The sequence below is a fragment of the Bombina bombina genome, chromosome 2 (assembly GCF_027579735.1).
Source record: "Bombina bombina isolate aBomBom1 chromosome 2, aBomBom1.pri, whole genome shotgun sequence".
NCBI lineage: Eukaryota > Metazoa > Chordata > Amphibia > Anura > Bombinatoridae > Bombina > Bombina bombina.
The window spans coordinates 194,867,488-194,891,772 of record NC_069500.1 but is presented as its reverse complement, the minus strand read 5'-3'; positions in this window follow the sequence as shown (position 1 = coordinate 194,891,772).

The window sequence follows — 24,285 nt, the reverse complement described above, 5'->3', positions numbered from 1 at the left end:
TAATGTCATTCTATTGGTTGTTAAATGTAGATATGAATCTAATCTGTGTTTTCTCTTTCACTGTTTGACCTGTTTTTTACAGAATCTCATCCCTTGATTTTTTATTAGCTTGCTGGAAACTTTGTTTCAGACCTTTGTCAGGATAGCCTCTATCTTTTAAACGACTGGTCAAATTCAGAGCATGATATTTATATGATTCAATTTTGGAGCAATTCCTCTTGCATCTAAGATACTGACCCTCAATTACCGAGCCAATATGAAGGCTATCTGCACTTAGTATTGTATTGGCGGAAGTATCTTTTCTATACATCTCTGTTGATATTTTCCCATCATGGATGAGATCTGCAAATCTAAGAAAGTAATAGTATGCCTACTAGATTGGAAGGTAAACCTAAGGTTCTGTTCATTAATATTGATTAGGTTGATAAACTCCATTAGTTAGGTTGCTGTGCCATTCCACATTACCAGAACATCATCAATAAAGCAAGCCCATAGCAATATCTTGTTATCGTAATGTGCTAAGTCATTTTTAATTATATCTACCTCCCATTTCCCTAGATAGAGGCATGCATAAGTGGGGGCACAACTGGCCCCCGTTGCTGTACCCATAATTTGACGATAGAATTTGTTGTTGAACACAAAATTTTTTCTCTCTAATACAAATCTCAGAAGATCTAAGACAAACACAGTATGTCTAGAATAGTCCTTTCCTCTTTGTTGAAGGTAATACTTACACGCCTCTATTCCTAATTCATGAGGAATACAAGAATATAAAGCTTCAACATCAATTGTTACAAATATTGTGTTGGGTGCTACCGTAAGGTCATCCAATTTATATAAAATATCATTAGTATCTTTAATGAAAGAAGGAAGGGCATTAACAAATGGTTGAAGACAATAATCTATATAATGGCCAAATTTTTGATTTAGACTGGATTGACCTAAAACGATTGGTCTGCCTGGGGGAGGGACTCTTTTCTTATGTAGTTTAGGAATTGTATAGAACGTAGCTGTTCTTGGTTCTTTCACATACAGATAATCAAATTTTTATTAATAATTCCTTCTTTCAGGGCTACTCTTAAGATAAATTCCAATTCCAACTGATATTTTATAGTAGGGTCCCCCAACAACAGTTCATACTGTAAAGTATCAGTAATCTGTCTCAAACATTAACGTTTGTAATCTGCTGTATTTTACATGGACACTGCATACGTCAGGTGTTTGTGGGTGTATTCTACAAATCTGGTTACTTATACCTGAATTGAGACACTCCCAAACTATCTTTAAGAAAGCGCCAGTCGGCGTGAAATGCGTCAAATAATTTTTGGAGGTCTTACTGAAAGCAGAAACCGGACTCATGGAGAACTACTCCACATTATGTGCAATGCGGCTTAAAATAGAAAAAATGTGAAATAATATGAATAATGTTTTTATGAATGTGAAAGATGTGAACATATTTTATTTTTTGTAATGTAAATAATAAAAATGTATTGTTTAAAGGTGTATTGGTGTCCTAATCAATTTTTATGAATCTATCATTGTAAAGACAGCAATATCACAACAATATAAGCTAGTTAGCACAAGGTAGATTGGATTATCTATGGCAAAAGTCTGCAGGGGGGGGGGTGTTAAGAGTGAGAGGTATTATTGTTTAATAACCAAAAAATTTTTTAATTAATGAGCATTATTAACAGTGAAAAAAGTGGTATTTAACAATATTTAAAATAAATACATTAATCATTCTGAAAGTTTTGGTTTTCAATACAGTTACATTTGAATATATTCATGTATTAAATATAGTCAGTATTTAACAGGGCGAAGGTTAGTATAAACAATAAGATTTAAATGAAATTAATTATAAAAGAAATAGTCGTAATTCAAAGCTGTTAGAATGATAAAAAAGGTGCATTCAAAAAAATGATGGCGAGATTTATCATTTATCTGCCGCATCTTGACCTTGGAAATTGGCGTTAAAATACTACCGGTTAAATGATAAATATTGGCGCACCTGTGCACCTCTCCAAGGGCGAGCTGTGGAGAACTAACAATATAATTGAAAGTCGTATTTCAGAAAATAATGATAAATAGAGCCCTATATGGCTGCAGTGTTTGCAGCAATGTTTGCTGCAACAATATCTACAGTTGCAAACATCACTACCATATGGTGCTCAAGGAAAAGCACAGTCCTGCATTATGTCATGGAAAGGAACCAAGATTCAGTAATGGATCCTAAAATAATTTGTCAATAGAAGTAAATAATGTCTCTTTAAGATAGAAGTTCTATAGATTTGGAACTTAAGAACCACCTACAATATTAAGATCCACATATTTTTAGAAGCCATGGAATTTTTTTTTTTTTATGTGGCTCTGTTTAGAAGAATTGCAAAAGGTTAGATGCAAAAGGTCAAGCCCTGCATTAAAGGGTCATAATTGTCATGAAGAAGCATTGGCATGTTTTAAAAAAATGTAACAAGGAAATTAGAACATTTCAACAATATCCCCTTATGGCTTATAGACGAGTACCCAATATAAGAAATTTGGTGGTTAAAAATGACATAGGGCTTGCTAAACACAAACAGCAAACATACATGACCTCTAACAATGATGGCACTTATCCATGCCTTAATTGTGCCAGCTGTAATTCTGTAATCAGAAGCAAGGAATTTGTCCACCCTCATACAGGTAAAAGATTTAAAATAAATGGCTTTTACAGTGAATCCACACATGTAATATATTTAATAAAATGCCCATGTTCAAAAATATAGTTAGGAGAGACGGTGAGAAAAATAAGAGACAGGCTTAGCCAACACAGGTCTAACATAAGGTGTGGTGATATGAAGGCCCCAGTGGTCTGCCATTTTCTTGAAGCTGGCCATAGTATATCACAGTTAAGGTGGCAAGTTATTGACAGTGTGGGCACCCTGAGAAGAGGTGGCAATAGGGTACTCTTATTAAAGAGAAAGGAGTCCTTTTGGATTTATAAATTGGATACATTAGCCCCTAAGGGGATTAACAGGGAAATTGACATGTCAGTATTTCTGTGATAAAAACTTGTAAAAGTTGAGCATTGCAACATAAATTTCTCTGAAAAGGCTACATATAGCATGATTGTATCATATCATATAAGATAAATTTAAAGGTTATATGTATTAGCAGTTTTGTTTTTAACAGGGGAAATCAGTTTTTTTAATTAAACTGTGACCACTAGGTGGCAGTAAATTGTGTATTTTAAATTTTTTTGTAAATGGTTATGTAAGGGTTAAGGGATATGGTATTTAAGTAGCAGCATACAGGTGTGCTGTATTAGCATGATTAAGGGTGAACAACCCAAAAAACGTTGCTTTTTTGCTGCTGTGTGCCTACATGCTTTTTGTAAGCTAAAAGTTAAATAAATGACATAAAGACAATAACTTGTCCGCGTTATTTGGTGCTGTGGACCCTTGCTGTTGTGGCTCTGTTTAGAAGAATGCAAAAGGTTAGATGCAAAAGGTCATGCCCTGCATTAAAGGGTCATAATTGTCAAAAAAGGAAATACTCTTATCCGTTAGAGCATGTAATCTTATCACTATAAGTCCTAACTCCCGTAAAGGGGTTAAACACACAGTAGAAATGCTGCTCAGAACCCGCAGTGCACTAAGATGGGCAACTATTGCTGCTGATTGGATCAGTGCACCGTGTGTCCCAAGTGGCACTTCTTCTGTGTGTTTAACCCGTTTTTGAAGGTTAAACACAGAGTAGAGCAGGGTCGAAAGTAACAAAATTACATTATCTAACAGATTAGAGAATGTCATTTTTCATCTATTATGACCGATTAAGCTGTCAGTTAGTAATGACATTACAATAAAGTGTTTTTAAATCATAGCATTTGGCAACATTTTAATGGTGTTGGTATGCTAGGGTTGTGAATTGAAAAAAGGAATTCGGAAGGTTGAGAGAAGATTATGCAATATATGTTCAATGTGTTATTTGGCAAAAAACCTTATTATACTCTCAACTTGATGTCAGCTCTTACCCTCAGCAATTTAGCACTAGATGTATTCATGCAAATAAATTACTGTAAAATAAGTTGGGTTTTTTTTTTGGGGGGGGGGGGTTACACACAGCTGGATATTTATTGTTACCTAAAATAAAACAGGGTTTTGGTGATTAAATCGTTACAACTCTGTTCAGCTGGAAGAAATGATGGAAAATACAGTTCTAGAAAATATAAATTTTATTCAGAGGAAATGAGATCTGTCCCCTTGGTAATTCCAGGTATATATATATTTTTGCCAGTAATTTGTCAACTGGGACTTTTGATAAACAACACCATACACAGGGTGAAGGTTTACAGAGATGGAAGTGATACATAGAGCAATGTTATGCCCTTACAGACCTCTAATAAAATAAAAAAAAAACACTTTCATTCAGTCTCTCTGGTATTGGAACACATGCAGCTTTAATAAAGCTTCAAAACAGCAGCATATCAAAGAAGGATACAAGTTCATATGGGAGTGCTAAGATATGTAAATTACTTTAACATGTCATATATTATTCACTAGATAACTTTGTAAAGAACATGTGTTTATATATTTAAGAGTGTATAACGGCATGTCTTCTCAAGAAAAGTTGAGCCAATGTAATTCACTATAATTAATATTTTTGTATTTAAGAGGCCAAACAATATCTCTCCTATATCATTAGGGTATTAAGTAGATTTTCTTCAGGAGTTTAAGCTATAGATAGATCTGTTCCAATGTGTTTCATCTGGCATATCCCTTATTATCACACATTATGTATATAGCACAATTCTCGAATATAAGTACGAGTAGCTAAACAATAACAGATAGAAGTAGTTACTGAAAGAGTGATAGGGTTAAGTACACAGCTGTAGGTGTTTAGCATTACCTGGGCATTAGAAGGAGGAATAGCGCATAATGTTTTTAACCAATTAGAAAAGATTCAGGTGTTCTTAAAGGCAGGGAACACAGACACACAACAGGCTATGATTACGGCTAACAGCCGAAACGCGTAAGCCCGTGTGCTGCGCTCTTTCCCCATACAAGTGGCTAGGCTGTCACATATTACTATTTTTGAATTTTTAAAAATATTCAATAAATCATCAAATTTCTATGGAGTGTGGTTTTGTCTCTTTTCTTTGGAATTTATATATTTATATGCATACATTATAGCATGTTAACAAAGAAACAAAATAAATCCATCCAATGCATAATAAAACGAAGAACATTGTGTACAGAATCAGATCCCTTTTTCATTCTGTATTAGAACAAGCTATATTATTTATGTAGGCGTTTTCTCCTTAGGGAGATACAAAGTACTTTAGCACAAAGCCTTAACTACAGTACTTGATAAAAATGTTGTATTACCCAATCTAATGGCGCATAAGCTCTGCATCTCAAATGTATTAAAGACTGAGCTGGCCCTGCTGGGTTGGAAACCCTTGACTTTGAGGTTGGAAATGGCACTGCACTTGAGCAATTGCTAAATGAGCTGTCTCACTGATATGTGCTTGATTATATATGTATAGCTACATATATGTGTATTAAATTCAATTGAAACAAGATAAAGGGACAAAGAACATATAGACAGACATGCAAACAAACAGACAGATAAACTGACAGATAAATAGATAGTCAGATAGATAGCTAGATAGATAGACAGATGGACAGATAAATAGATAGGTAGATAGATAGATAGATAGACAGAAGGATCGATCGAACAATAGATAGATATAGATAGATATAGATAGATGAAATTGAAACAAGATAAAGGGACAAAGGACATTTAGGGGTCTATTTAACAAGCCCTGAACAAAGCTTGATGCCCCGTGTTTCCAGCAATCCTTCAGGCTCGCCAGAAACACAAGTTATGAAGCAGCGGTCTAAAGGCCGCTGCTCCATAACCTGTCCGTCTGTTCTGAGGCGGAGGACAGAAATCCACCTGATCGAATACGATTGGGTTGATTGACATCCCCTGCTAGCAGCCAATTGGCCGCAAATCTGCAGGGGGCGGCATTGCACAAGCAGTTCACAAGAACTGCTGATGCAATGATAAATGCCGACAGTGTATGCTGTCGGCATTTATCGATGTGCGGTGGATATGGTTCGCTATAGCGGTTCATGTCCGTCCGCACAATGATAAATGGAACCCCATAGACAGACATGCAAACAAACAGACAGACAGACAGATAAATAGATAGACAAACAGATAAATAGAAAGACAGGGAGACAGATAAATAGATATGTACATAGATAGACAGACAGACAGACAGAAGGATCGATCAGTCAATAGATAGATAGTAGATAGATAGATAGATAGATAGATAGAGACAGACAATAGATAGATAGATAATAGATATATAAATAGATAGAAACGATTTGCCAAATGAGCTGTATCACTGACATGTGCTTGATAATATGAGGCTCAGCAATGTATGTTTCATAAAATATATGTATAGCTACATATATATGTATTAAATTAAATTGAAACAAGATATAGGGACAAAGGACATATAGACAGATAGATAGATAGATAGATAGATAGATAGATAGATAGATAGATAGATAGATAGATGATAGACATACAGACAGATAGACAGACAGACAGACAAGTAGATAGATGACAGATAGATATATAGGTAATAGATAGATACAGGCAGACAGACAGACAGAAACCACATCTTGCTAGAGCAACCCTTGAAGGTGCATGTAAACTTGATTTATTTAGGGTCAGAATGGAAGGCTTAGTGAAATACTTTATTTTAACATGTTTTACATGTATTTTATTAATTTTAATCACGCTAACTTATCAGCGTTATTATGTGTTGCTCAACACATAACACACCACATTTAATAATATAAGGGATGTTAGCAAGGTTTTGCTATCCATTGAAAGTATAGGGCGTGATAAAAACATTCTCTGGTAATGCTTTTTTACCATTTACTTATAATACCAAATTGTTTGCTACTCTTAGCGCAGGGCCATAATATTTATAGCGCTCCACTTATAATGTAAGCCACTGTGTTTGCTAATAGGCAGTCTCTTATACCCAGAGCTGCAGTGTTTATAGTTATAGGCGCCAAACATGTAAATGAGAAATATAACATTTAATTCCCAAATTATCGCCTAGATTTAGAGTTTTGTTGGTAAAGACCCGCGTAGCTAACGCAGCTATTTTTTCCCAACGCACCCTTAAGACAACGCTGGTATTTAGAGTTGTCTGAAGGGCTGCGTTAGGCTGCAAAAAGGGTGCGTTGAGCCGAATGAACCGCCACTTCAACCCTCAATACCAGTTTTGCCTATGGTAGCGGTAAGATGGCAAAACGTGCTTGTGCACGATTCCCCCATAGGAAACAATAGGGCAGTTTGGGATGAAAAAAAAACCTAACACCTGCAAAAAAGCAGCGTTAAGCTCCCAACGCAGCCCCATTGTTTCCTATGGGGCAACACTTTCTATGTCTGCACCTAACACCCTAACATGAACCCCGAGTCTAAACACCCCTAACCTTACACTCATTAACCCCTAATCTGCCGCCCCCGCTATAGCTGACACCTGCATTATACTATTAACCTCTAATCTGCCGCTCCGGACAACGCCGCAACCTACATTATACCTATGTACCCCTAATCTGCTGCCCCTAACATCGCCGACCCCTATATTATATTTATTAACCCCTAATCTGCCCCCCCCATGTCACTGCTACCTTACCTACACTTATTAACCCCTAATCTGCCGACCGGACCTCGCCGCAACTCTAATAAAGTTATTAACCCCTAAACCGCCGCACTCCCGCCTCGCAAACCCTATAATAAATAGTATTAACCCCTAATCTGCCCCCCCCCAACGTTGCCGCCACCTAACTTCAAGTTTTAACCCCTAATCTGCCGACCGGACCTCGCCGCTACTCTAATAAATGTATTAACCCCTAAAGCTAACCCTAACCCTAACTCCCCCCTAAGTAAAAATATAATTTTAATCTAACTAAATAAATTAAATCTTATTAACTAAAGTATTCCTATTTAAAACTAAATACCTGTAAAATAAACTTTAATATAGCTACAATATAACGAAAAATTATATTGTAGCTATTTTAGGATTTATATTTATTTTACAGGCAACTTTGTATTTATTTTAACTAGGTACAATAGCCATTAAATAGTTATTAACTATTTAATAGCTACCTAGTTAAAATAATTACAAAATTACCTGTAAAATAAATCCTAACCTAAGTTACAATTAAACCTAACACTACACTATCAATAAATTAATAAAATAAATTAACTACAATTACATACAATTAAATAAACTAAACTAAATTACAAAAAATAAAAAAAGATTACAAGAATATTAGGCTAATTACACCTACTCTAAGCCCCCTAATAAAATAAAAAAGCCCCCCAAAATAATAAAGGTCCCTACCCTATTCAAAATTAAAAAGTAATCAGCTCTTTTGCCTGTAAAAAAAAATACAACCCCCCCAACATTAAAACCCACCACCCACATACCCCTACTCTAACCCAAACCCCGCTTAAATAAACCTAACACTACCCCCTGAAGATCTCCCTACCTTGAGTCGTGTTCACCCAGCTGGGCACCGACGGACCAAAAGAGGACATCCGGAGCGGCAGACATCTTCATCCAAGCGGCATCTTCTATCTTCATCCATCCGCAGCGGAGCGGAGCCATCTTCTTCCAGGCGACACGGATCCATCCTCTTTAACCAACGCCTACTCGCCGAATGAAGGTTCCTTTAAATGACATCATCCAAGATGGCGTCCCTCGAAATTCCAATTGGCTGATAGGATTCTATCAGCCCATCGGAATTAAGGTAGGAAAAATATGATTGGCTGATTAAATCAGCCAATCAGATTCAAGTTCAATCTGATTGGCTGATCCAATCAGCCAATCAGATTGAGCTCGCATTCTATTGGCTCTTCCGATCAGCCAATAGAATGCAAGCTCAATCTGATTGGCTGATTGGATCATCCAATCAGATTTTTCCTACCTTAATTCCGATTGGCTGATAGAATCCTATCAGCCAATTGGAATTCGAGGGACGCCATCTTGGATGACGTCATTTAAAGGAACCTTCATTCGGCGAGTAGGCGTCGGTTGAAGAGGATGGATCCGTGTTGGCTGGAAGAAGATGGCTCCGCTCCGGATGGATGAAGATAGAAGATGCTGCTTGGATGAAGATGTCTGCCGGTCCGGATGTCCTCTTCTGCCCGGATAGGATGAAGACTTCTGCCGCTCCGGATGTCCTCTTTTGGTCCATCTGTGCCCGGCTGGGTGAACACGACTCAAGGTAGGGAGATCTTCAGGGTGTAGTGTTAGGTTTATTTAAGGGGTGTTTGGCTTAGAGTAGGGGTATGTGGGTGGTGGGTTTTAATGTTGGGGGGTTGTATATTTTTTTACAGGCAAAAGAGCTGATTACTTAGGGGCATGCCCCGCAAAAAGCCCTTTTAAGGGCTGGTAAAAGAGCTGGTTACTTTTTAATTTAGAATAGGGTTGGGACCTTTATTATTTTGGGGGGCTTTTTTTTATTAGGGGGCTTAGAGTAGGTGTAATTAGCCTTATATTCTTGTAATCTTTTTTTATTTTTTGTAATTTAGTGGGGTTTTTTTTGTAATTTAGTTTAGTTTATTTAATTGTATGTAATTGTAGTTAATTTATTTAATTAATTTATTGATAGTGTAGTGGTTTAATTGTAACTTAGGTTAGGATTTATTTTACAGGTAATTTTGTAATTATTTTAACTAGGTAGCTATTAAATAGTTAATAACTATTTAATAGCTATTGTACCTAGTTAAAATAAATACAAAGTTGACTGTAAAATAAATATAAATCCTAAAATAGCTACAATATAATTATTTGTTATATTGTAGCTATATTAGGGTTTATTTTACAGGTAAGTATTTAGTTTTAAATAGGAATACTTTAGTTAATAAGATTTAATTTATTTTGTTAGATTAAAATTATATTTAAGTTAGGGGGTGTTAGGGTCAGGGTTAGACTTAGCTTTAGGGGTTAATACATTTATTGTAGTAGCGGTGAGGTCCGGTCGGCAGATTAGGGGTTAATACTTGAAGTTAGGTGGCGGCGATGTTAGGGAGGGCAGATTAGGGGTTAATACTATTTATTATAGTGTTTGCAAGGCGGAGTGTGGCGGTTTAGGGGTTAATACATTTATTATAGTGGCGGCGAGGTCCGATCGGCAAATTAGGGATTAATAAGTGTAGTTAGGTAGTGGCGACGTTGGGGGGCAGATTAGGGGTTAATAAATATAATGTAGGTGTCGCCGATGTTAGGGGCAGCAGATTAGGGGTTCATAGGGATAATGTAAGTGGCGGCGGTGTGCGGTCGGCAGATTAGGGGTTAAAAATATTTATTATAGTGGCGGTGATGTGGGGGGACCTCGGTTTAGGGGTACATAGGTAGTTTATGGGTGTTAGTGTACTTTAGAGCACAGTAGTTAAGAGCTTTATAAACCATCGTTAGCCCATAAAGCTCTTAACTCCTGATTTTTTTCTGCGGCTGGAGTCTTGTCGGTAGAGGCTCTACCGCTCACTTCAGCCAAGACTCTAAATACCAGCGTTAGGAAGATCCCATTGAAAAGATAGGATATCCAATTATCGTAAGGGGATCTGCGGTATTGAAAAGTTGCGGCTTGAAAGTGAGCGTTAGACCCTTTCCTGCCTGACTCTAAATACCAGCAGGCGGCCAAAAGCCTCTAATCATATTTTTCCTACCTTAATTCCGATTGGCTGATAGAATCCTATCCGGTCCGGATCTCCTCTTCTGCCCGGATAGGATGAAGACTTTGGAGCCTCTTCTAGACTTCTTCTTGCCGCTTGATAGAAGACTTCAGCCGGATGATGGATCTCCAGCCCCCGCTTGGGCTTGGATGAAGACTTCGGAGCCTGGACCGATCGGTGATACCTGGCATGGTGAAGACAAGGTAGGAAGATCTTCAGGGGCTTAGTGTTAGGTTTATTTAAGGGGGGTTTGGGTTAGAGTAGGGGTATGTGGGTGGTGGGTTGTAATGTTGGGGGGGGTATTGTATGGTTTTTTTTTACAGGCAAAAGAGCTGAATTCTTTGGGGCATGCCCCGCAAAAGGCCCTTTTAAGGGCTGGTAAGGTAAAAGAGCTTTTCTATTTTAATTTTAGAATAGGGTAGGGCATTTTTTTATTTTGGGGGGCTTTGTTATTTTATTAGGGGGCTTAGAGTAGGTGTAATTAGCTTAAAATTGTTGTAATATTTTTATTATATTTGTAATTAATTTTTTTATTTTTTGTAACTTAGCTTTTTTTATTTTTTGTACTTTAGTTAGTTTATTTATTTGTATTTATTTGTAGGTATTTTATTTAATTAATTTATTGATAGTGTAGTGTTAGGTTTAATTGTAACTTAGGTTAGGTTTTATTTTACAGGTAATTTTGTAATTATTTTAACTAGGTAGCTATTAAATAGTTATTAACTATTTAATAGCTATTGTACCTGGTTAAAATAATTACAAAGTTGCCTGTAAAATAAATATTATTCCTAAATTAGCTACAATATAATTATTATTTATATTGTAGCTATATTAGTGTTTATTTTACAGGTAAGTATTTAGCTTTAAATAGGAATAAGTTATTTAATAAGAGTTAATTTATTTAGTTAGATTTAAATTATATTTAATTTAGGGGGGTGTTAGGGTTAGGGTTAGACTTAGCTTTAGGGGTTAACACATTTATTAGAGTATCGGTGAGGTCCGGTCGGCAGATTAGGGGTTAATACTTGAAGTTAGGTGTCAGCGATGTTAGGGAGGGCAGATTAGGGGTTCATACTATTTATTATAGGGTTAGTGAGGCGGATTAGGGGTTAATAACTTTATTATAGTAGCGGTGAGGTCCGGTCGGCAGATTAGGGGTTAATTATTGTAGGTAGCTGGCGGCGACGTTGTGGGGGGCAGATTAGGGGTTAATAAATATAATATATGGGTCGGCGGTGTTAGGGGCAGCAGATTAGGGGTACATAGGTATAATGTAGGTTGCGGCGGTGTACGGAGCGTAAGATTAGGGGTTAAAAAAAATATGCAGGGGTCAGCGATAGCGGGGGCGGCAGATTAGGGGTTAATGAGTGTAAGGTTAGGGGTGTTTAAACTCGGGGTACATGTTAGGATGTTAGGTGCAGACTTAGAAACTGTTTCCCCATAGGAAACAATGGGGCTGCGTTAGGAGCTGAACGCTGCTTTTTTGCAGGTGTTAGTTTTTTTTCAGCTCAAACTGCCCCATTGTTTTCTATGGGGGAATCGTGCACGAGCTGGCCGCGTCCATAAGCTACGCTAGTATTGAGAGTTGCAGTGGCGGTAAATATGCTATACGCTCCCTTTTTGGAGCCTAACGCAGCCCTTTTAAATACCAGCGGTATTGTGATGAGGGACCAGTCTTCTCTCCCTGATCTCTACCTAAAGCTTGGGTCCTCCAATCCCCTTCCCAACCCTCTACAGGCCCAGACCCAGGCCTCCTTCCCTTGGTCTCTACTCTAGAGTTGCCTGTCCACTCTAACTCTCTCCTCCCTCCTCTCTGGTCCTATCCCACTAGGTAGCACAAAGCCACCCCCAGCCCTTAAACTATCCCTCCCTCTTCCTATCCCCATAGCTACCTCACTACCTAACCCTAACTGACCTCCCCCAATATCCCTGCTAGCAACTAAATCTGCACTAAAGCTCCCTTGCCCCCCTCTCCCCCTTTCATTAATGCTATCACTCTGCTATCCATAGCTAAACACAAAAACCTGTGTCAATTACCTAAACCCTAAAATTAAGCTACCCTTAACTCTACTATCATACAACACCACTCTACAATCTAACAACACAAGACCGAAATTAAAAGCACAATGGACAAAGAAATTCACACCAAACATACAGTTACACAATATGGTCATATTTTGCTTAAGCCAGTCACCAACTTACAAGGTGTCCCAATGTTGACTAGTCCTAGCACAGGTGCTCTCATTATAGTACATTGGAAGTGTGTATAAAGCCAGAGAGGCTCATTCTAATATGCAGAGTTCACACAGAAATGTTTCAGCCCAGAAAGGCAGCGCATTGCAGTGTTAGGACCAGTCAACATTTGGACACCTTGTAAGTTGGTGACTGGCTTAAGCAAAATATGGCCATATTGTGTAACTAAGATCCAAATTTTAATATATAAATATAGGTGATTTTTGCAATATTCAAAAGATTTGATAATATAAAAGTGTATGTGCACCAATATTCTATTTTGTGTAACTATGTGGTTTTGTTGGCCGCACCCCTAACAAGTAAATACAAATAATTTTGTAAGGTGTGATAAACCATATTGAATTGTGGAGAGAGAGAGATTTTTTGCATAAAAAAAACTTTTATTGAAATTACGGCACACACACAAACATTTCTTAAAATATCTTTTAAACAAAAATGTAGTTTAAGCCCTGGAAATTTTTTATACATTAATACTTATAGAAAGTTGCATTTGTCTAGAAATGGTGTCAGGGTTATTGACTGCTGGGCTATATCCCATAGGCAAAAGTGTTTAAAATAATCCAAAATATTTGAATTGGTCTTGTAAAAACCTGCTCAGGTTACTTACTAAGCATGCTAGCTGTCATTTTTTTGAATGCTTATGAGCTTAGTCACACCACGCGGTTATCTATATTTTACTCTTAGCTATGAGACATTTTAGCTGCTTGCTTTCATTCATTTCACACTCTCAAGTGCCGCTGCATTTATTTTGCTACATAAAACTTACTCACACGTGCTTTGTTTAATTAAAACTTATAATAGAAATTTAAAAGAGATATAGAAAGTCAATGGGGTCAATTTATCAAAGCGTCAATCTCAGACATCACTGACGCGGATATGAATATGATCCCCTTGTTTATCGAAAAAGCTATCAAAAACACGCACATCAAGTACGTGTGAAGAGCATCGGACTGTTGTTAACTAACAGTCATCGATGATGCGGTTATTGTGGTTTTTCCCAACTTTATTTATACCATTGCATTACTGTCCATGAACAAGCACATTTCTCTAAAGCTAATCATTTATTTTTCAACTGTTAATGTCCAAGAAATAGCTACATTTATATCTCAACAAACATTATCTCATATAAAGTTATTGTTATATTGATTTGTTATACAAAAAAAAAAACTGTACTTTCATATAAATTAATGTGTATTTGTATTCTTAGAAGTCATGGTATGCTTTTATCTCATATTTTATTTTTTATAAATGATTATTAATACTAGAATTTGTACATATATCTTTGCACATACTTGTGTATATATATATATATATATATATATATATATATATATATATATTTATGTGTGTGTGTTATGTCAGAAATCTTTTGTAAACATATTTACATGTCCCTAAATTCTTTTTTTTGTCCTAAACAATGTTTTCTTTCATATCTCTGTGTTTATTTATACCACTATATGTATATATTGTAAATGTATTATTATTCTGAGCAGGCATAATTGCAAATATAACATATAATCAGAGTATCATATGCATTTATTTGCAATCAATGGATATTTTAAGATCTTTGCCTGTTTTCTCTCTGTACCTGTGTAACACCTTCTTATTGCAATCTAGTTTTAAAAACCACCCCTTCACAGGTGTTATAAAATGGGTTGGCATATAAAATGACATTTCTTACTGAAAAAGAAATTCAAGAGAAGGAAGAAATACACTGAAAATAGCATGACAGTAAAGAGGTGATTTTAATTTCTGCTATATCTGAATCATGACAGTTTAATGTTAGGTGGACTATCCCTTTGAGCTATCAGTTTAAGATTATATTGAATCAAACATCAATTCGAATTTTAAAATCATTGTCTAAAATATTACACTGTGTGTCCTAATGTCAGCATCAATGTTTATCTTTAATACTAATTTCAAATATACATACTTTCAAAGTATAATACACAATGTAACAAATGGCACTTACAAGTTCTGATGAGTGATCAATGACACAAGTATCAAGCATTTTGATTCATTATTAATAGTTTAAAATGTATATTTGAATCAGATTGGCTGATGTCATAAATCCTGTGATTATGCATATTCCAATTAAAAGTGGTTGAAAAATTTACTAGTGTGTGGGTTGTTTAGGAGTTTGCATCATAATTGGTGCGATAAGTGTTGCGTCAAAATTGGTGCGAAGTGGAGAGTGTACCTTGTATTACATGGCTTAAACATGGTGCACATAGATTTTTCACAAAAAATAAAAAGGAAGTTAACTAAATTAAGTTCTGTATTTCATTTTTATCTCTATATCTATTAGTTCGATAAGTTTGGGACAAAACTTTTCAAGAGAATTGATTGAAAAATTCACCAAGTGCCTACTGATACTGACCCTTAGCTGAGATAAATTGACCCCTAGTGGTCAAAGAAGAAATATCTTAATAACAACGGTGTATTTATTACAATATGATTGGTGGGTCTGTTAAAACCTAATATATAACAGTGCCAGTAGAATTAAAATATAATTAAAATGATATACAATGTCAATTAACAGTGTACAAGATTTACAAAATGTTAAAATAAATAATTAAATATGTCCCTCATGGATCCATGTTAACAGTCTAATGCGTCTTATAGACCAAACGTAAACCTTGGTATTAGAGATTTTAGCAAAGGTTAGACCAACAGTTTCTCCTAAGTTAGGAGCTTTGGCTTATACACGCCTCAGGCTCACGATTCGCTCTGGGCCAATCTAATCTTAAATGATGTGTGTTGATGCCACTTTCTTTTACAGGATTTACTGTGGCGGGGAGTCGTTAACTCCGGTCTTAAGTGGATAATAAAAAATATCCCTGTTTTAAAGACAAACCTTTGCTAATTATGGTGGTGACCGTTTTTGTATAATAAGCTACTATTTAAAACAGTTCCAATAAATTTCCTTGCAATGCTATTTTGCACAGTGCAACGTTAAGTTCTAAATGTTTAGTTCAAACCTGTAGTATTGTTATTATCAGAGTATATCTTACTCGCTGATATGGTAAAACTGTGTGTATTTTTCACACAAAAAATTGATGTTAATATAAGTGATGAAACAATGGGTTACCGTAAGTGCTGTGCAGTTATATGAAATATAGAAACAAGTTATAAAGGTGATACCAACTACATCTAACGTGTTATTCCTAAGTGTTAGAAAATAAAGTTGCAATGTGCTTTACAACATGGATGTCTGATCCACTCTTCTAAATTGACAGTTATATAGATATAAAAAAATAAAAAGTTGAAAATCCAAATTAGAATATAAACTCCAAACGTAAAATAAAAAAATGAAAAAATGTGAAAATGAAAAAATGTGAACACAGAACTGAAAAAACAAAAAATGTGAACACAGAACTGCAAACACAAAAACAAAAATAAAAATTACAGGTGAAAGTCTATAGTTAACGGTGTGAAGGGACCAGTTAAACCCTTTAACGTTTTGTCTTCTGTGCAGCTTTTTAAAAGTGTCAATACACAATGTGTTATCAAAAATAAATATTTCAAAATGGTTTTAGGCAAGATTTAAAACCTTAGTTCCCATGTAAATAGATGTAAGTTCCCACGTAAATAGACGGTCCCAAAGCCAGTGGAGTGTGTTGCTTATCCTATTCTCTTCGGGTATGTGGTGGTTTTCCTTTAAGTGTTTAATATTCTTTCTTGTATACTATTCTGTCCTTCTGCCGAAAAAAGAAAGCAATAGTGTAGATTGCTAAATACAAATCCCTAATATTGAAAATTCACTTACCAGCCAACGCGTTTCAGTCGTATATCGACCTTTCTCAAGACTGAGAATAGGATAAGCAACACATTCCATTGAATAGAAGCTTATTATACAAAAACGGTCACCACCATAATTAGCAAAGGTTTGACCTTAAAACAGGGATATTTTTTTATTATCCACTTAAGCAGGAGCTAACGACTCCACGCCACAGTAAATCCTGTAAGAGAAAGTGGCATCAACACACATAATTTAAGATTAGATTGGCCCAGAGCGAATCGTGAGCCTGAGGTGTGTATAAGACAAAGCTCCTAACTTAGGAGAAACTGTTGGTCTAACCTTTGCTAAAATCTCTAATACCAAGGTTTACGTTTGGTTTATAAGACGCATTAGACTGTTAACATGGTTCCATGAGGGACATATTTAATTATTTATTTTAACATTTTGTATATCTTGTACACTGTTTATTGACATTGTATATCATTTTAATTATATTTTAATTATATTTTAATTCTACTGGCACTGTAATATATTAGGTTTTAACAGACCCACCAATCATATTGTAATAAATATTAAAGAAGTTGTTTTTAAAGTTAGACCCTGCCTTCAATTGTTGGCGCTTTGATATACCGTTGTTATTACAAAACTTTTCAACACATTTGTAGAAATATTGTCCCCTTACTTTGCAATGAGAGACAAATTTGTAACATAATCCATAAGTAGTAATGCATTTTTAATTTTTATTCCTATATCTACTAGTGCACCAAATGTGGAGCAATAATATTGTTTGATTTAGAAAGAGTATACAATTTTAATAGAGTTTCTAATTTACTTTTATTATGTAATATACTTCATTCTCGTGCAGCATCGAACATAAGCTTTCTTTGTTTTCAGACTCCTATTGAGTTCTATGGCATCCTCGACCTCAAGAGTTGCGGATTGAAAACTAGGTACGCTGTGCCGGAATACACGCAAGCGTACCTGTTAAATGTTTGATAAATTAGGAAAAGGCTCAAATAGAGTTGAATCTGAATGCAAGTATCAATGTGTGTCGGATTGAGATCGCGGGATCGTATTTTACGTCACAAAGTTCAATATTTGCCGATCTTGACGCTTTGATAACTACAGCGGATCAATCTTGCGGAAATCAAGCGTATTTTCAGTTGACGCTTTGATAAATAGACCCCGATGTCTATATCATTCCAGGAGGATCTAAATTGATTCCTATATATCCAAAAGAAAAAGCTGAGACACAAATTCCTTACGTCTCAGGGATCTTTAGAAGTTTTAATGAGACATCATTATTACTTACTTGATATAACTTGTTTTTGTTTTTTGGTGCATTAGTGCTGCATGTATTTCCTATTTCCCATTATACTTTTGAGACTCTGTAGTATTTTAGAGCTCCTTTTGAGCAATTGCTCTCTCTTGCGGGTCTGTTTTTTTTGCTAGCAATAGAACTCCCTGTTATGATTTTAGTGTAATGCAGCAGTATGGCTGATGGAAGCAGTTAAACACAATGGAGAATAAAACAATGAGTCCTTAGTCATTAGAATGAGAAAAACATTTCAAATAACTATTTACAGCAGCATTGACTGATGCACAGAGGATGAAGAAAAAAAGCAAGAGCGCTATAGTCATCTTTTCCTGTTTCATTAAGATTTCTCCATTCAATGAGATTTCTCCATTCAGGAATGCTGTCTTTACGTGAAGCTGTTATACTTTTACTTGAAGCCTAGTGCCTAGTTATGACCTGATTGCAATGTGTTTGACAAGAGGTCTCATTGTAGTATTTTACATATTTTGGAGCAAGTCCCTTCATCACTAGTCTAGCTTTGTAAAGCAGGACCTTTTTGTCTTCTCTATAAAGTAATTTTATATGCAGAACTTCAATCCTAACAGACACAGCAAAACTGTCAAAGCTTTAGTGTATATGGCCAATTTATCTGCTTTCAGAATACTGGACCCAACACCATGTTATGATTGTTTCTTAATGCAGCAGCATGGAAGATTGAAGTAAGGAACATTTATAAATACCGGAGAGAAGAAAACATTGTGCTCTCAGTCAATGGTTTGGTTTAACCCTATTAACACATTTAATAGAACTATTTACAGAATATTTCAAGAGAGACAGCCATGGCATGACCTCAGAAGAACAAGGACACTCAGATAATAGGAGGACAAGGAAACGCAAAGGAAATGTACAACAACCTCCAAAGCTAAACAATAAAGAGTAGTAGTGACAAAGAGAAACATATTATAACAGATAAATACCTCCTTTGTGCACATAGGCACTAGTGTTTAAAGGGACAGTAATTAAATATCTGTGCAATATACTTTTATTATTTATTTTGCTCCTTTTTCGTGTAATTTAGCTCTGAACATTAAGGAATTTTTATAGCGTGAAAAACGTATCTTCAATCAATGGAGAAAAAAAGGTGGAAAAAAAACCCTAACACCCGAGATCATCTAGTAGAGATGTGCATTTGTTTTTGTGCGAATGCACATTCATCCAGAAAATCTGATTCTTGTTTTGTTTTAACAAAACAAATATCTGAATAAATGCACAAAGAAAATGAAAGAAAACAAAAATATACTGATGAAAATCGTCAGTATTAATGTGTTTACTCTATTCCTTCTGATCTCTATTTTCAGGGGCTAATACTTACCATAGTGCGCTCTCCATGCTCGCCAGAGCACATATACACCTAGATTTAGAGTTTTGCGGTCAAAGGGGTGCGTTAGCTACACATCTTTTTTTTCTAGCGCTGCTTCTAAACAACGCTGCTATTGAGAGTTCTCTGAAGGGCTGCGTTAGGCTCCAAAAAGGGAGCGTACAGGCATATTTACCGCCACTTCAACTCTCAATACCAGCGTTGCTTACGGTAGCGGCTAGCTGGAAAAATGTGCTTGTGCACGATTCCCCCATAGGAAACAATGGGGCAGTTTGGGCTGAAAAAAACCTTACACCTGCAAAAAAGCAGCGTTACGCTCGTAACGCAGCCCCATTGTTTCCTATATGGAAACAGTTTCTAAGTCTGTACCTAACACCCTAACATGTACCCCGAGTCTAAACACCCCTAACCTTACACTTATTAACCCCTAATCTGCCGTCCCCTCTATCGCTGACCCCTGCATTATACTATTAACCCCTAATCTGCCGCTCCGGACACCGCCGCAACCTACATTATACCTATGTACCCCTAATCTGCTGCCCCTAACATCGCCGACACCTACATAATATTTATTAACCCCTAATCTGCCCCCCCCCCAACGTCGCCGCTACCTTACCTACACTTATTAACCCCTAATCTGCCGACCGGACCTCGCCGCCACTCTAATAAAGTTATTAACCGCTAAACCGCCGCACACCCACCTCGCAAACCCTATAATAAATAGTATTAACCCCTAATCTGCCCTCCCTAACATCGCCGCACCTAACTTCAAGTATTAACCCCTAATCTGCCGACCGGACATCGCCGCTACTCTAATAAATGTATTAACCCCTAAAGCTAAGTCTCACCCTAACCCTAACACCCCCTAAATTAAATATAATTTTATTCTAACTAAATAAATTAAATATTATTAACTAAAGTATTACTATTTAAAGCTAAATACTTACCTGTAAAATAAACCCTAATATAGCTACAATATAACAAATAATTATAATGTAGCTATTTTAGGATTTATATTTATTTTACAGGCAACATTGTATTTATTTTAACTAGGTACAATAGCTATTAAATAGTTATTTACTATTTAATAGATACCTAGTTAAAATAATTACAAAATTACCTGTAAAATAAATCCTAACCTAAGTTACAATTAAACCTAACCCTACACTATCAATAAATTAATTAAATAAATTAACTACAATTACAAACAATTAAATAAACTAAACTAAATTACCAAAAAAACAAACACTAAATTACAAAAACTAAAAAAAATTACAAGAATTTTAAGCTAATTACACCTACTCTAAGCCTCCTAATAAAATAACAAAGCCTCCCAAAATAATAAAAAATCCCTACCCTAATCTAAATTAAAAAAGTTAACAGCTCTATTACCTTACCAGCCCTTAAAAGGGCTTTTTACGGGGCAGGCCCCAAAGAAATCAGCTCTTTTGCCTGTAAAAAAAAACACAATACCACCCCCCAATATTAAAATCCACCACCCACATACCCCTACTCTAACCCAAACCCCTCTTAAATAAACCTAACACTACCCCCCTGAAGATCTTCTTACCTTGAGTCGTCTTCACCTAACCGGGCACCGATGGACCAAAAGAAGACATCCGGAGTGGCAGAAGTCTTCATCCTATCCGGGCAGAAGAGGACATCCGGACCGGCAGACATCTTCATCCAAGCGGCATCTTCTATTTTCATCCATCCGACGAGGAGCGGCTCCATCTTCAAGACCTCCGGCGCGGAACATCCTTCTTGACCGACGACTAGACGATGAATTAAGGTTCCTTTAAGTGACGTCATCCAAGATGGCGTCCCTCGGAACAGCCAATAGAATGCAAGCTCAATCTGATTGGCTGATTGGATCAGCCAATCCGATTGAACTTGAATCGGATTGGCTGATTCAATCAGCCAATCAGATTTTTCCTACCTTAATTCCGATTGGCTAATAGAATCCTATCAGCCAATCGGAATTCGAGGGACGCCATATTGGATGACGTCACTTAAAGGAACCTTCATTTGTGGTCTAGTCGTCGGTCAAGAAGGATGTTCCGCGCCGGAGGTCTTGAAGATGGAGCCGCTCCTCGTCGGATGGATGAAGATAGAAGATGCCGCTTGGATGAAGATGTCTGCCAGTCCGGATGTCCTCTTCTGCCCGCATAGGATTAAGACTTCTGCCGCTCCGATGTCTTCTATTGGTCCATCGGTGCCCAGTTGGTGAAGACGACTCAAGGTAGGGAGATCTTCAGGGGGGTAGTGTTAGGTTTATTTAAGGGGGGTTTGAGTTAGAGTAGGGGTATGTGGGTGGTGGGTTGTAATGTTGGGGGGTGGTATTGTGTTTTTTTTTTACAGGTAAAAGAGCCGATTTCTTTGGGGCATGCCCCGCAAAAAGCCCTGGTAAGGTAATAGAGCTGTTAACTTTTTAAATTTAGATTAGGGTAGGGAAATGTTTTTTTATTTTGGGGGGCTTTGTTATTTTATTAGGGGATTAGAGTAGGTGTAATTAGCTTAAAATTCTTGTAATCTTTTTTTATTTTTTGGTAATTTAGTTTAGTTTATTTAATTGTATGTAATTGTAGTTAATTTATTTAATTAATTTATTGATAGTGTAGTGTTAGGTTTAATTGTAACTTAGGTTAGGATTTATTTTATAGGTAATTTTGTAATTATTTTAACTAGGTAGCTATTAAATAGTAAATAACTATTTAATAGCTATTGTACCTAGTTAAAATAAATACAAAGTTGCCTGTAAAATAAATATAAATCCTAAAATAGCTACAATATAATTATTCGTTATATTTGTAGCTATATTAGGGTTTATTTTACAGGTAAGTATTTACCTTTAAATAGGAATACTTTAGTTAATAATATTTAATGTATTTTGTTAGAATAAAATTCTATTTAACTTAGGGGGGTGTTAGGGTTAGGGTTAGACTTAGCTTTAGGGGTTAATACATTTATTAGAGTAGCGGCGAGTTCCGGTCAGCAGATTAGGGGTTAATACTTGAAGTTAGGTGGCGGCGATGTTAGGGAGGGCAGATTAGGGGTTAATACTATTTATTATAAGGTTTGCGAGGCGGGTGTGTGGTAGTTTAGGGGTTAATAACTTTATTAGAGTGGCGGCGAGGTCCAGTCGGCAGATTAGGGGTTAATAAGTGTAGTTAGATAGCGGCGACGTTGGGGGGGGCAGATTAGGGGTTATTCAATATTATGTAGGTGTCAGCGATGTTAGGGGCAGCATATTAGGGGTTCATAGGGATAATGTAGGTGGCAGCGATGTGCGGTCGGCAGATTAGGGGTTAAAATAATGTATTATAGTGGCGGCGATGTGGGGGGGCCTCGGTTTAGGGGTACATAGGTAGTTTATGGGTGTTAGTGTACTTTAGAGCACAGTAGTTAAGAGCTTTATGAACCGGTGTTAGCCCAGAAAGCTCTTAACTACTGACTTTTTTCTGCGGCTGGAGTCTTGTCGGTAGAGGCTCTACTGCTCACTTCAGCCAAGACTCTCAATACCGGCGTTAGGAAGATACCATTAAAAAAAAAAGAAAGGATACGCAATTGGCGTAAGGGGATCTGCGGTATGGAAAAGATGCGGCTTGGAAGTGAGCATTAGACCCTTTCCTGGCTGACTTTAAATACCAGCGGGCGGTAAAAAGCAGCGTTAGGACCCCTTAACGCTGCTTTTGACGGCTTCCACAGAACTCTAAATCTAGGTGTAAGGTAAGTATTGAAGCTAGAGGTGAACTATTCACCTGTAGCTTTAAAAAGTTACATGTAAATGTTTAACTAAAATTCAGCATTCGTTTAGTTTTAAACAAAATTAATAGTGCAACCTCTGAATATTCGGAATGTAAATTTCGTCCGAAATGAAAATTTCTTGGCTGCACATCTCCATTGTCTAGTATTGCAATAATTTTCATGTTCACCAAGTTATTATTTATTATTATTGTTATTATTATTATACCTTAATTATAAAGCGCCAACAAATTCTGCTTCACTGTCCATGGTTACAAATGATAAAAGTACAACGATGATACAATATTTGTACGAAAAGACACAATTTATCAAACAAACACAGGAGGAATTGAGAAAGGCAGAAGGGTGAGAAACACTAAGGCCTAGATTTGGAGTTTGGCGTTAGCCGTGAAAACCAGCGTTAGAGGCTCCTAACGCTGGTTTTAGGCTACCTCCGGTATTTTGAGTCACTCAAAAAAGGGTCTAACGCTCATTTTTCAGCCGCAACTTTTCCATACCGCAGATCCCCTTACGTTAATTGCGTATACTATCTTTTCAATGGGATTTTCCTAACTCCGGTATTTAGAGTCGTGTCTGAAGTGAGCGTTAGAAATCTAACAACAAAACTCCAGCCGCAGGAAAAAAGTCAGTAGTTAAGAGCTTTCTGGGCTAACGCCGGTTTATAAAGCTCTTAACTACTGTGCTCTAAAGTACACTAACACCCATAAACTACCTATGTACCCCTAAACCGAGGTCCCCCCACATCGCCGCAACTCGATTAAATTTTTTTAACCCCTAATCTGCTGACAGCCAACTACGTTATCCTTATGTACCCCTAATCTGCTGCCCCTAACACCGCCGACCCCTATATTATATTTATTAACCCCTAATCTGCCCCCCACAACGTCGCCGCCGCTACCTACACTTATTAACCCCTAATCTGCCGACCGCAAAGCGCCGCCACCTACGTTATCCTTATGTACCCCTAATCTGCTGCCCCTAACACCGCCGACCCCTATATTATATTTATTAACCCCTAATCTGCCCCCCTCAACGTCGCCGCCAGCTACCTACACTTATTAACCCCTAATCTGCCGAGCGGACTGCACCGTTACT